Here is a 13,444-nt window from a genome sequence, read left to right on the forward strand (position 1 = left end):
TCCAACTTCAACAAGACGTCCCAACTCCTGTATTCAATGTTCTGACCAATGAAACCAAGCATGCTAAATGCCTTCTTTACCACTCTGTCCACCTGTGACTCCACTTTCAAGGAGCTATGAACATGTACCCCTGGATCTCTTTGTCCTGTAACTCTCCCCAACGCCCTACCATTAACTGAGTAAGTCCTGCCCTGGTTCAATCGACCAAAATGCATCACCTTGCATTTATCTAAATTAAACTCCATCTGCCATTCGTCAGCCCACTGGCCCAACTGTCCACCATGCCACCAATCTTGATGTCCTCTGCTGTGAAGGAAGGATCTGGAAATGCTCGGAGCAGTTCGGAGACAGATGAATCACTGGGGAGGGGGCAGTGGTTGGGGTGGGGGGTGGGGTGGAGTGTGCGATCTGACGGGTACCAGAAAAGGGGGGGAATCCCCAAAGGACACGTTTCCGCTGTAGGAAGTGTCTGAAAGTTTATTTATTTGTGGAGTGAGTATTAATACAAGGGGACTTCCGTAGTAACATCATCACAGTTCCGATGTGAGCCTACTTGTGACTCATAAATAAACTTTACTTTTACTTTCGCCAGGCACATTCTCTCTTCCACCTTCTTTCTGTTGGGGAAAAGATACAAAAGTCTGAGGTCCCGTACCAACCGACTCAAGAACAGCTTCTTCCCTGCTGCTGTCAGACTTTTGAATGGACTACCTCACATGAAGTTGATCTTTCTCTACCCCCTCGCTGTGACTGTAACACTACATTCTGCACTCTCTCCTCTCCTTCTCTATGAACGGTATGCTTTGTCTGTATGGGGCGCAAGAAACAATACTTCTCACTGTATGCGAATAAATGTGACAAGAAGAAATCAGATCAAATACATTAACACTGCAATGAAGTTACTGTGAAAATCCCCTCACTGCCACACTCCGGAGCCTGTTTGGGTTACACTGAGGGAGAATTTAGCACGGCCAATCCATCTAACCAACATGTTTTTCAGAATGTGGGAGGAAACCGGGGCACCCGGAGGAAACCCACGCAGACACGGGGAGAACGTGCAGACTCCACACAGACAGTGACCCAAGCTGGGAATCGAACCCAAGTCCTTGGCGCTGTGAGGCAGCAGCGCTAACCACCGTGCCACCCCAAATATATCGGCCGTTCTTTCAACATCGCTGGGTTAAAATCCTGGAATTCCCTCCCTAACAGCACTCTGGGTGTACCTACAACATCGGGGCTGCAACGATTCACAAAGACAGCTCACCACCACCTTCCCAAGGGGCAATTAGGGATGGGCAATAAATGCTGGCCCAGCCAGTGAGACCCAGATCCCAGAATTGAATGAAACAAGGTGCACTAACCTCTGAAGGCCGGTTATCTCTCTCTCTGCCTTGAGTGCACTGGGAACTCGGTCAGTGTGACCCATCTCACTGAGTGAGAAAACTGTGGAGAAAAGACGCAGACTTTTAACACTTTGCAGCACCCATTAGCACACTGCTCACTCCCCACTCGGTAGGTCCAACTGAGTCAGAAAGTGGAACAGTGGGTTAGCACTGCTGCCTCACAGCTCCAGGGACCCAGGTTCGATTCCCGGCTCGGGTCACTGTCTGTGCCGAGTTTGCACGTTCTCCCCGTGTCTGCGTGGGTTTTCTCCGGGTGCTCCAGTCTCCTCCCACAGTCTGAAAGACGTGCTGGTTAGGGGTGCATTGGCCATGCTAAATTCTCCCTCAGCGTACCCGACGAGACAGTAACTTCATTGCAGTGTTAACGTAAGCTGACTTGTGACACTAATAAGTACACTTTAAACTTAAGGATCAAATTCCAAATCAGACACTTTGAACACTGAACTGACACATACAGTCCAGCAGTGGGGAGGTGCCGAGCCCTGAGGCCCTCTCAGCTGATGTGGGAGTCACCTGGTTTAGCACTCGGCTGGAATTCTGCGGGCAGTTCCGGACTCCGCACTGCCGGGAAGCTGTGCAGGATTTGGGGAGGGTGGCGAAAGGATAGACCTTTCCCAGGGTTGAGGGAGTTCCGTGATGTTGCAAGATCGGAATGGGACCGTTCTCCACAGATCAGAGAATCTGGGGAGGCCATTCGGCCCATCAAGCCTGCACCGACCCACAGCCCTGCCCAGGGCCGATCCCCATTACCCCCCCCATATTGTGCTGTGTGGAGTTTGCACATTCTCCTCGTGTCTGCGTGGGTTTCCTCCGCTTTCCTCCCACACGCCAAAGATGTGTGGGTCAGGTTGATTGGCCATGCAAAAAATATCCCCTTAGTGTCCTGAGACGTGTGGGTCAATGTGTGGCGATATGGGGGTAGGGCCTGGGTGGGGTTGTGGTCGGTGCAGACTTGATGGGCCGAATGGCCTCCTTCTGTACTGGAGGGATTCTATGATCTTCACCCCAGTTAGCCCGCTGACACGGTCGGACAATTCAGCACGGCCAATCCACCCAACCCGCACGTCTTTCCGACTGTGGGAGGAAACCCACGCAGACACGGGGAGAACGTGCGGACTCCGCACAGACAGTGACCCGAGACTGGGAATCGAACCCGGGTCCCTGGCGCTGTGAGGCAGCTGTGCTAACCCGCTGTGCCACCGTGTCGCCCCACGAGGGAAGGCTGAGAGGAGATTTGTTCGAGATGTTCAAAAGTCACCAGGGGGCCGGACAGAGCAGGCAAGGAAAGATTGTCCCCAGTGGCCGATTAACCATTCGGCTGAAGCCTCGGGGCCCGGGAGGGAGGGAGGCCCGAGAGCAAAGGAAAAATTGGTTTAGTCCTTTTAAAGGTGAATAAATTTGCATAACCAGACGCCGTGGGTGAACGAAAACAACAAAGACCTATAAATAGAGAAGCTCCATCCCCAGGCCTGTATGCAAATAAATACAAAATAAATGCAACACACATTTTGTTTTGCGATGACATGTACACAGATTTTGGTGCGGACTGAGTCACATATAGTACTTTTTTTCGAGTGTTGGTCCCACATCACAGCACGACGACTGTCACCACTGCCCCCAGTGCTGTCAGAGTGTCGCCAAGTTCACCACCATCCCCTGGCAATTCACCAAAATCCTCGGCATCGAAATCGCCCCCACTATCGTCACTGAGCAACCCATCACCAAAACTGTCACTGGGCGCATTGACCCCCCACCACCCCCCCCGGGCAAAATGGGCTTTCGTTTGGGCGCTGCCACTCAACACAAGGGTGGGGTGGGGCAGGGTGGGGCGGGGGGGGGGGGGGGGGAGGAGGGGGGAGGGGGTGAGTGGGGGCAAGGTCGGCGGGGGGGGGTGTCCTTACTAAAGCTCAGCCTTTGGTGCGGGGGGGCGGCGCGGTGGTTCCGGGTGGTAGTTAATCCGCCACTGAGCGTTCCCACTCCTGGGAGAACGAGAGGACACGGATTTAAAACAATTGGTTAAAGAAGAGAGAGGGCGACATGTTCTTGCACAGTGAGTGTTCCGGGTTTGGAACGCCCTGTCTGAGAGCGTGGGGGGGGGGGGGGGGGGGGGGGAGGCAGCTCCAATCCAACCTTCCCAAAGGGAATCGGACCGTTCCCGCAAAAGGGAAGAATGCGCAGGGTCGTGGGGAGAAGATGGAGGATTGGCACCAAGAGGAGGAAGGAGCCAGTGCTGCTGTCACGATGGGCTGAGTGGCCTCATTCTGCACTGGGACAATCCTGGCATTCCCTATTGCTGGACTGGCTGCATTATCCAGGGGGGATTGGAGGCCTCAGGGAACAGGAGGACTCCGGAATCTGAACACAAACTGTGCTGGGACCAGGAGAAAACCAGGTTCAGGATCCCCTGCCCAAGGAGGGCTCTCCCCAACCTTCAGGAACTGTCAGAGAGTGCTCAAAGCCAAGTGGATTACTTACTATTTACCAGACAGCATTTCAAACACTTCTACTTTCAATCTTTCTTACTTTGGGTCTGATTTCACTCCTGGGAAGTCACTTTGAGCCACAACCCACCATCAGTGTTAGACAAGATTGCAAGTCCCTGCTTCAGGTGCTTTGTTTTGCGGTCTTTTGCTGCCACCTGGTGTGCAGCCCTTGCTACTGCAGGTTCAAAATGAACACCACCAACAAGTGAACGGAGAATCCACGGTGCAGACACACACAACACACAGACCAGGTATCTCCCTGGATCTGGAGAGGGAGAGACAGAGACAAAGAGTGGGGGGGAAGAGAGAGGGAGGAGGGAAAGAGAGAAAGTGCAAAAGAAAGGGGAAGAGAAGTGTCATGATTTTGATTTGATTTATTATTGTCACATGTATTAACTTACAGTGAAAAGTATTGTTTCTTGCATGTTATACAGACAAAGCATACTGTTCATAGAGGAGGAAAGGAGAGAGTGCAGAATGTCGTGTTACAGTCATAGCAAGGGTGGAGAGAAAGATCAACTGAATGCAAGGTAGGTCCATTCAAAAGTCTGACAGCAGCTGGGAAGAAGCTGTCTCGAGTTGGTTGGTCCGGGACCTGAGACTTTTGCATCTTTTTCCCAAAGGAAGAAGGTGGAAGAGAGAATGTCCGTGGTGTGTGGGGTCCTTGATTATGCTGGCTGCTTTTCCCGAGGCAGCGGGAAGTGTAGACAGAGTCAATGGATGGGAGGCTGGTTTGCCTGATGGATTGGGCTACATTCATGACCTTTTGTAGCTGTTTGTGGTCTTGGGCAGAGCAGGAGCCCATACCAAGCTGTGATACAACCAGAAAGAATGCTTTCTATGGGGCATCTGTAAACGTTGGTGAGAGTCGTAGCTGACATGCCAAATTTGCTTAGTCTTCTGAGAAAGTAGAGGCGTTGGTGGGGCTTTCTTAACTATAGAACATAGAACATTACAGCGCAGTACGGGCCCTTCAGCCCCCGATGTTGCACCGACCTATGAAACCAATCTAAAGCCCGTCTAACCGACACTATTCCAATATCATCCATGAAATTATAATGTCGGCATGGGGGGACCAGGACAGGTTGTTGGTGATCTGGATGCCTAAAAACATGAAACTCTTGACCCTTTCTCCTTCGTCCCCATTGATGTAGACAGGGGCATGTTCTCCTTTACACTCCCTGAAGTCGATGACAATCTCCTTTGTTTTGTTGACATTGAGGGAGAGATTATTGTTGCTGCACCAGTTCATCAGATTCTCTATCTCATTCCTGTATTCTGTCTCATCATTGTTTGTGATCCGACCCACTACGGCAGTGTTGTCAGCAAACTTGAAAGTCGAATTGGAGGGGAGTTTGGCCACACAGTGATAGTGTATAAGGAGTATAGTAGGGGGCTGAGAACACAGCCTTGTGGGGCACCGGTGTTGAGGATGATTGGGGAGGAGGTGTTGTTCCCTATCCTTACTGATTGTGGTCTCTGAGTTAGGAAGTTCAGGATCCAGTGGCACAGGGAGGAGCCGAGGCCCAGGCCACAGAGTTTGGAGATGAGTTTTGTGGGAATAATAGTGATGAAGGCTGAGGTGTCGTTAATAAATAGGAGCATGACAAAGGTGTCCTTGTTATCGAGGTGTTCCAGGGTCGAGAGCAGGGCCAGGGAGATGGTGTCTGCTGTGGACCTGTTGCGGCGGTAGGCAAACTGTAGTGGATCCAGGTAGTCCGGGAGGCTGGAATTGATTGGTGCCATGACTAACCTTTCAAAGCATTTCATAATGATGGATATCAGAGCCACCGGCCGATAGTCCTTAAGGCACACTGCCTGGTTTTCGTTAAGTACTGGAATGATGGTCATCTTCTTGAAGCAGACAGGGGCCTCAGATTGTTGTAAAGAGAGGCAGACTTACAAGTCAGCTTCCACTAACACTGCAATGAAGTTACTGTGAAAATCCCCTCGTCGCCACACTCCTGCAACTGTTTGGATACACTGAGGGAGAATTTAGCATCGTCAACGCACCTAACCAGCAAGTCTTTCAGACTGTGGGAGGAAACAGGAGCACCCGGAGGAAACCCACACAGACACAGGCGGATGTGCAAACTACTCAAGACAGTGACCCAAGGTGGGAATCCAACCCAGGTCCTTGGAGGAGTGAGGCAGCAGTGCTAACCACTGGGCCACTGTGCCACCTGCAATTCTACACAATCATGGCTAATCTCATCTTAGCCTCGACTCCGTTTTCCTGCCCATTCTCCATAGCCCTTCAACCCCATTACTCATTAAAAATCTGTCCATTTCCTTACTCACTGTCCCATCATCCACCACACTCTGGGATAGCAAATTCCACTGATTCAACACCCTTTCAGAAAAGTAGTTTCTCCTCATCTCTGTTTTAAATCTGTTACCCCTTATCCTAAGATTATACTGTCTCGTCCTGGAATGCCTCACAAGAGGAAACATCCTCTCTCCCTCCACTTTGTCAACACATTTTACCATCTTATATATCTCAATTAGGTCTCCTCCCGTTCTTCTCAACTCTTCGAGTGTCGGTCTAAACTGCTCAATCCCTCTTCATAAGTCAAGCCCCTCATCTCTGGAATCAAGTCAGTGAACCTCGTTTGAGCTGCCTCTCATGCCACTACATCCTTCCTCAAGTAAGAACACCAAAGCTGCACACAGTACTCCAGCTCCAATACCTTGTGTAGCTGCAGCAAACACCTCTTGACTTTGATACTCTCTTTCTTTAGCTATAAATGCCAAAATTCCATTTCATTTCTTATTACTTGCTGTACCTGAATACCAGTTTTGTGAGACTCATGAACGAGGACACCCAGATCCCTCTGCACTGAGACACCTCAAAGTATCTCTCCATCTCGATAATAAGTTGCCTTTCCATTTTTTCAACCAAAATGGATAACCTCACACTTATCCACGTTAAACTCCAACTGCCATATTTTGGCCCATTCCCCTAACCTTTCGATATCCTTCACAAAGCTGTTCTGACTGTCCTGAATCAGTCCTTCCATCTCTAGTTGCCTGTTGAACTTATGTCTCAAAATACCTTCCAACAACTTACCCACCACAGATGTGAGGCTCACTGGCCTGTAGTTCCCAGGCTTTTCCCTGCAGCCCTTTTTAAACAAAGGCACAACATTTGCCACTCTCCAATCTTCAGGCACCTCCCCCGTGACTATCGATGATTCAAATATCTCTGCCAGGGGACCCGCAATTTCCTCCCTAGCCTCCCACAACATCCTGGGATACACTTCATCAGATCCCAGGGATTTATCTACCTTGATGTGCTTTAAGACCTCCAGCACCTCCTTTTCTGGAATATGTACACTCCTCAAGACACCAATATTTAATTCCCCAAGTTCCCTCACATCCAGGCTTTTCTCAGCAGTAAATACTGATGAGAAATATTCATTTAGGATCTCACCCATCTCTTGTGGATTCACACATCGATGACCTTGTTGATCTGTAAGAGGGCCTACTCTCTCCCTTGTTACTCTTTTGGCCTTTGTTTTTTAGAACATAAAACATTATAGCGCAGGACAGGCCCTTCAACCCTCGATGCTGCACTGACCAGTGGAACCAATCTAATGACCCTCTCACCTCAGCTATTCCAATGTTATCCATGTGCCGATCCACTGACCATGTGAACACCCTTATAGTTGGCGAATCCACAACTGCTGCAGGCAGGGCATTCCACGCCCTTACTACCCTCTTTGGATCTCTTTGGATTCTCCTTTGCCTCCTCTGCCAAAACAATCTCATGTCCCCTTTTTGCCCTCCTGATTTATCTTTAAACTCTAAGCCTACAGCCACAAAACTCTTCAAGGGATTCACTTGATCGCAGCTGCCTGTGCATGTCATGTGCCTCTTTCTTCTTCTTGACCAGGGCCTCAATATCCTGAGTTACCCAGGATTCCTAATTCTGCCAGCCTTGCCCTTCACTCTGAGAGCAATGTGCTGACCCTGAACCCTAGTTAACACACTTTTGAAAGCCTCCTACTTAGCAGACATCCCTTTGCCTCCCCCCAGACTCCCCCAATTAACTTTTGAAAGTTCCTGCCTGATTCCATCAAAATTGGCTTTGCCCCAATTTAGAATTTTGACTTTTGGCTTGGACCTATCATTCTCCATAGCTGTCCTAAAACCCATGGAATTGTGGTCATTGATCCCAAAGTGATCCCTCACTGACCCTCCTGTCACCAGCCCTGCCTTGTTTCCCAAGAGGAGGTCAAATTTTGCCCCCTCTCGAGTCAGGCCATCCACACACGAAATGAGAAATTCCACCTGAATACACTCAACAAATTTCTCTCCGTCCACCCCTCGAGCGTTCCTGCAGGAACAACACACCTCGATTTTATTTTTCACTACTTGTTAATTTGCTTTTTAAATTTCTGACTGGTCTTTAGTTTTTTTAAATCTGTGAAATATTTCTCCAATTTTCCTTCAATCTGAAGTTGAGGTGGAACTGGTGATTTAAATTAGTGGCTGTTTACCAACCAATAAACTGAGGGTTTACCGGTGAATGCACTTCGCTTTGGGGAGTTCCCTCCCTCCCCCACGGTTTAAACCGATCCAACTCGACTCAGTCTGTCTGTGAGATTGCACTATGTGTTCACTCCATGCTGTTCACTGGTCTTGGTCTGCTCCTGCCAAGTGTGATGCTACTGTGCCTTTCAGAAAGATTTTTTTTTTTGATCATGTTCTCTGCAGTTTGTAAGCCAGCCTTTGTTTTTGCTGTGGCCCTGCTGTCTGCTTGGAAGTCCTTTAATTGCTGCTTAGATAGCGTCATAGAGGTTTACAGCATGGAAGCAGGCCCTTCAGCCCAACTTATACATGCTGCCCCTTTTTACAACCACTAAGCCAGTCCCGATTGCCCGTGTTTGGCCCATTTCCCTCTGTACCCATCTTACCCATGTAACTGTCTAAATGCTTTTTAAAAGACAAAATTGCACCCGCCTCTACTCCTCACTCTGGCAGCTTGTTCCGGACACTCACTACCCTCTGGGTGAAAGAATTGCCCCTCTGGATCCTTTTGTATCTCTCCCCTCTCACCTTAAACCTGTGCCCTCTAGTTTTAGACTCCCCTACCTTTGGGAAAAGATATTGACTATCTTGCTGATCTCTGCCCCTCATTATTTTATAGACCTCTAGAAGATCAACCCTAAACCTCCTACGCTCCAGGGAAAAAAGACCACAGAACAAAGAAAATTATAGCACAGGAACAGGACCTTTGGTCATCCAAGCCTGCACCAACCATGCTGCCCAACTCAACTAAAACCCCCCTATCCTTTTGGGACCATATCCCTCTATTCCCATCCTATCCATGTATTTGTCAAGATACCCCTTAAAACTCACTACCGTATCCGCTTCCACTACCTCCCCCGGCAACAAGTTCCAGGCACCCATCACCCTCTGTGTAAAAAATCTGCCTCGTACATCTCCTTTAAACCTTGCCCCTCGCACCTTAAACTTGTGCCCCCTAGTAATTCACTCTTCCGCCCTGGGAAATAGCTTCTGACTATCCAGTCTGTCCATGCCCCTCATCATCTTGTCGACTTCTATCAGATCGCCCCTCAACCTCTGTCATTCCAGTGAGAACAAACCAAGTTTTTCCAGCTTTGCTTCATAATTACTGCCCTCCATACCAGGCAACATCCTGGTAAATCTTTTCTGTACCCTCTCCAAAGCCTCCACATCCTTCTGGTAGTGTGGTGACCAGAATTGAACACTATATTCCAAGTGCAGCCTAACTAAGGTTCTATAAAGCTGCAACATGACTTGCCAATTGTTAAACTCAGTACCCCGGCCGATGAAGGCAAGCATGCCGTTTGCCTTCTTGACTACCTTCTCCACCTGCATTGCCACTTTCAGTGACCTGTCTACCTGGACACCCAGATCCCTCTGCCTCTCAATACTCTGAAGGGTTCTGCCATTTACTGTATATTTCTTACCTCTATCAGACCTTCCAAAATGCATTACCTCACATTTGTCCGGATTAAACGCCATCTGCCATCTCTCTGCCCAAGTCTCCAACTGATCTATATCCTGCTGTATCATCTGATGGACCTCATAGCTATCCACAAATCCTGAGGAGAGTGAGATGAGGGAGATTGAGTGAGGAAGAGAGAGAGAGAGTGAGATTGAGGGAGTAAGAGAGAGAGTGAGTAAGAGAGAGAGAGTGAAAAAGAGAGAGTGAAAAAGAGAATGAGAGTGAGTGAGGAAGAGAGAATCAGAGAGAGAGTGAGTGAGAAAAAGAGTGAGAAAAAGAGTGAGGAAGAGTGAGAAAAAGAGTGAGAAAAAGAGTGAGAAAAAGAGTGAGGAAGAGTGAGAAAAAGAGTGAGAAAAAGAGTGAGAAAAAGAGTGAGAGTGAGGAAGAGAGAGAGTGTGAGTAAGGAGGAGAGAGTGTGAGCGAGTGAGAGAGAGAGAAGATAAACTGAGAAAGTGAGGGAGTGAGCAAGAGAGAGTGAGTGAGTGAGTGAGTGTGAGCAAGGGAGAATGAGACAGAGTGCGAGATAGAATGAGGGACAGAATGAGAGAGTGAGAGATAGAACGAAAGAGGGAGAATGAGAGAGAATGAGAGATAATGGGAGAGAGAATTAGTGAGAATGAGAGACAGCAAGCAGGAGAACAAGAGAATAAATAAGAATGGGAAAGGGATTGAAGTGGAGATGCGTGGGGAAAGTTTTTTTTACACAGAGGGTGGTGGGGCCTGGAACGTACTGCCAAGTGAGATGGTTGAGGCAGAATCATTAGCGATATTTCAGACTTATCTGGATCGATAAATGAACAGACAGGGAATTGAGGAATACAGGAGGCTGGTGTCGATAGGACAACATGATCGGCACAGGCTTGGAGGGCTGAAGTGCCCGTTCCATGTTCTTGAAAGAGAACAAGAGAGAGAGTGAGTGAGAGAGAGCGAGAGATAGAGAGATAAAGAGTGAAGAAAGATCCAGAATATGCAGGATGAAAAGATGAGGAAAATAGAAGTAAAGTTACAGTTGACTGACTTGTCACAAGTAGGCCGACATTAACACTGCAATGAAGTGACTGTGAAAATCCCCGAGTTGCCACACTCGGGCAGCTGTTTGGGGACACGAGGGACAACTTAGCACAGATAATGCAGCTAACCCGCACATCTTTCAGAGTGTGGGAGGAAACCCACGCAGACTCAGGGAGAATGTGCAAACTCCACACAGACAGTGTCCCAAGTCGGGAATTGAACCTGGGTCCCTGATGCTGTGAGGCAGCAGTGCTAACCCACTGTGCCACCAGACCAAGGTGTATGTTTCAGGGCAGTTGGAATTTCTGAATGATTGAGATACTTTTTTTATTTATTCATGGACACGGGCTGGGCCAGCATTTATTGTCCATCCCTAGTTATCCTTTGAGGGCAGTTGAGTAGCCTATGGTCATCATGGACTACGGCAATCTTACTATGCGCCATTAGGCACCAATAAGATCCATGTTTATTGGTAGGGGGATTGATTTATTGGTAGGGGGATTGAATTTAGGAGTCGCAGCATCATGTTGCAACTGTACACAACTCTGGTGCGGCCGCACTTGGAGTACTGTGTGCAGTTCTGGTCCCCACGTTATAGGAAGGATGTGGAGGCATTGGAGAGGGTGCAGAGGAGGTTTACCAGGATGTTGCCTGGTATGGAGGGGAGGTCCTATGAGGAGAGACTGAGGGATTTGGGGTTGTTTTCGCTAGAAAGAAGGCGGCTCAGAGGGGATCTTATTGAAACATATAAGATGATTAGAGGTTTAGATAGGGTGGATAGTGATAGCCTTTTTCCTCGGATGGAGAAAGCTAGCACGAGGGGGCATGGCTTTAAATTAAGGGGGGGTAGTTATAGGACGGATGTCAGGGGTAAGTTCTTTACCCAGAGGGTGGTGAGGTATTGGAATGCCCTGCCTGCTGCAGTTGCAAATGCGCCTAGTTTGGGGGTGTTTAAGAGATCCATGGATAGGTTTATGGATGAAAAGGGATTGGTTTAGGTTAGAGGGTCATTGTTTTTTAACTGGTCGGCGCAACATCGTGGGCCGAAGGGCCTGTTCTGTGCTGTAATGTTCTATGTTCTATGTTCACATTGGTGTGGCTCTGGAGTCACTTCTAGGCCAGACCGGGTAAGGGCAGCAGATTTCCTTCCCTAAAGGACATTAGAGAACCAGATGGGTTTTTCCGACAATGGTTTCATGGTCACCAGGAGATTCTTAATTCCAGATTTTTTTTGTTGAATTTAAATTCTGCCATCTGCCGTGGTGAGATTCGAACCCAGGTCCCCAGAACATCCGCTGAGTTTCTGGATTAACAGCCTCGCGATAATACCACTCGGCCGTCTGCTCCCCAGCTGTTGAGCTTTCGCCATTTGTTCCAGTCTTCGCATTACCAGCCCGCAATCAGATTGTCTGCTTGCTCTCACATTGTGGGATCTTGCTGTGCGAAAACAAGGTGCTGTGTTCCCGGCATCATAAATGTCAACAAATACTTCATTGTACATCCGGAGCTGCCGGAGAAACTGCAGTTCGCAAGAGGAACGAAGAGATTGGGGTGGGAAGTGAAGGAGTTGCAGAGATTCACCCCCCGCTCAGTGACTATCTGTCAGTTCCACACTGTACAAGGAGCGAGTGATTCCACACACCTTCTCCCAGTGAAGCTCACCAACCTGTTTTCACTGTGGGGTATGAATGCCCCCTCACTGATAATGTGCAGATGCCGCTCTTGGACTCGGGGAAACACAGTCAGGAGTCTCTCAACACCAGGTTAAAGTCCAACAGGTTTATTTGGCAGCAAAAACCACGTAACTTTCGGAGGGCTATCCCTTTGTCAGGTGAGTGGGAGTTCTGTTCAACAAACAGGGAATATAAAGACACCAACTCAATTTACAAAATAATGGTTGGAATGCGAGTCCTTACAGGCAATCAAGTCTTAAAGGTACAGACAGTGTGAGTGGAGAGATGGTGAAGCACAGGTTAAAGAGATGTGTATTGTCACCAGACAGGACAGTTGGTGAGATTTTGCAAGCACAGGCAAGTTGGAGGGGTTACAGATAGTGTGACATGAACCCAAGATCCCTGTTGATGGCATTCGGCCTCTGATCTTCGGGTAAACATTCTCCAGGGTGGCCTTCACGACCCACGACAGCGCAGAGTCGCTGAGCAGAGACTGATAGCCAAGTTCCACATACACGAGGACAGCCTCAACCGGGATCTTGGTTTCAATGTCACACTGTCTGTAACCCCCATGACTTGCCTGGGCTTGCAAAATCTCACGAACTGTCCTGTCTGGAGACAATACACATCTCTTTAACCTGCGCTTAACCCACTCTCCACTCACATTGTCTGCCTCTTTGAGACTTGACTGCCTGGAAAGACTCGCATTCCAACCATTATTTTGTAAATTGAGTTTGTGTCTTTGTTATGCCCTGTTTGTCAACAGAACTCCCACTCACCTGACGAAGGGGCAGCGCTCCGAAAGCTCGTGGCTTTTGCTACCAAATAAACCTGTTGGACTTTAACCTGGTGTGGTGAGACTTCCTTTTCACTGAT

The sequence above is a fragment of the Carcharhinus amblyrhynchos genome, chromosome 34 (genome assembly GCF_965287045.1).
Source record: "Carcharhinus amblyrhynchos chromosome 34, sCarAmb.v2.hapA, whole genome shotgun sequence".
Classification (NCBI taxonomy): Eukaryota; Metazoa; Chordata; class Chondrichthyes; order Carcharhiniformes; family Carcharhinidae; genus Carcharhinus; species Carcharhinus amblyrhynchos.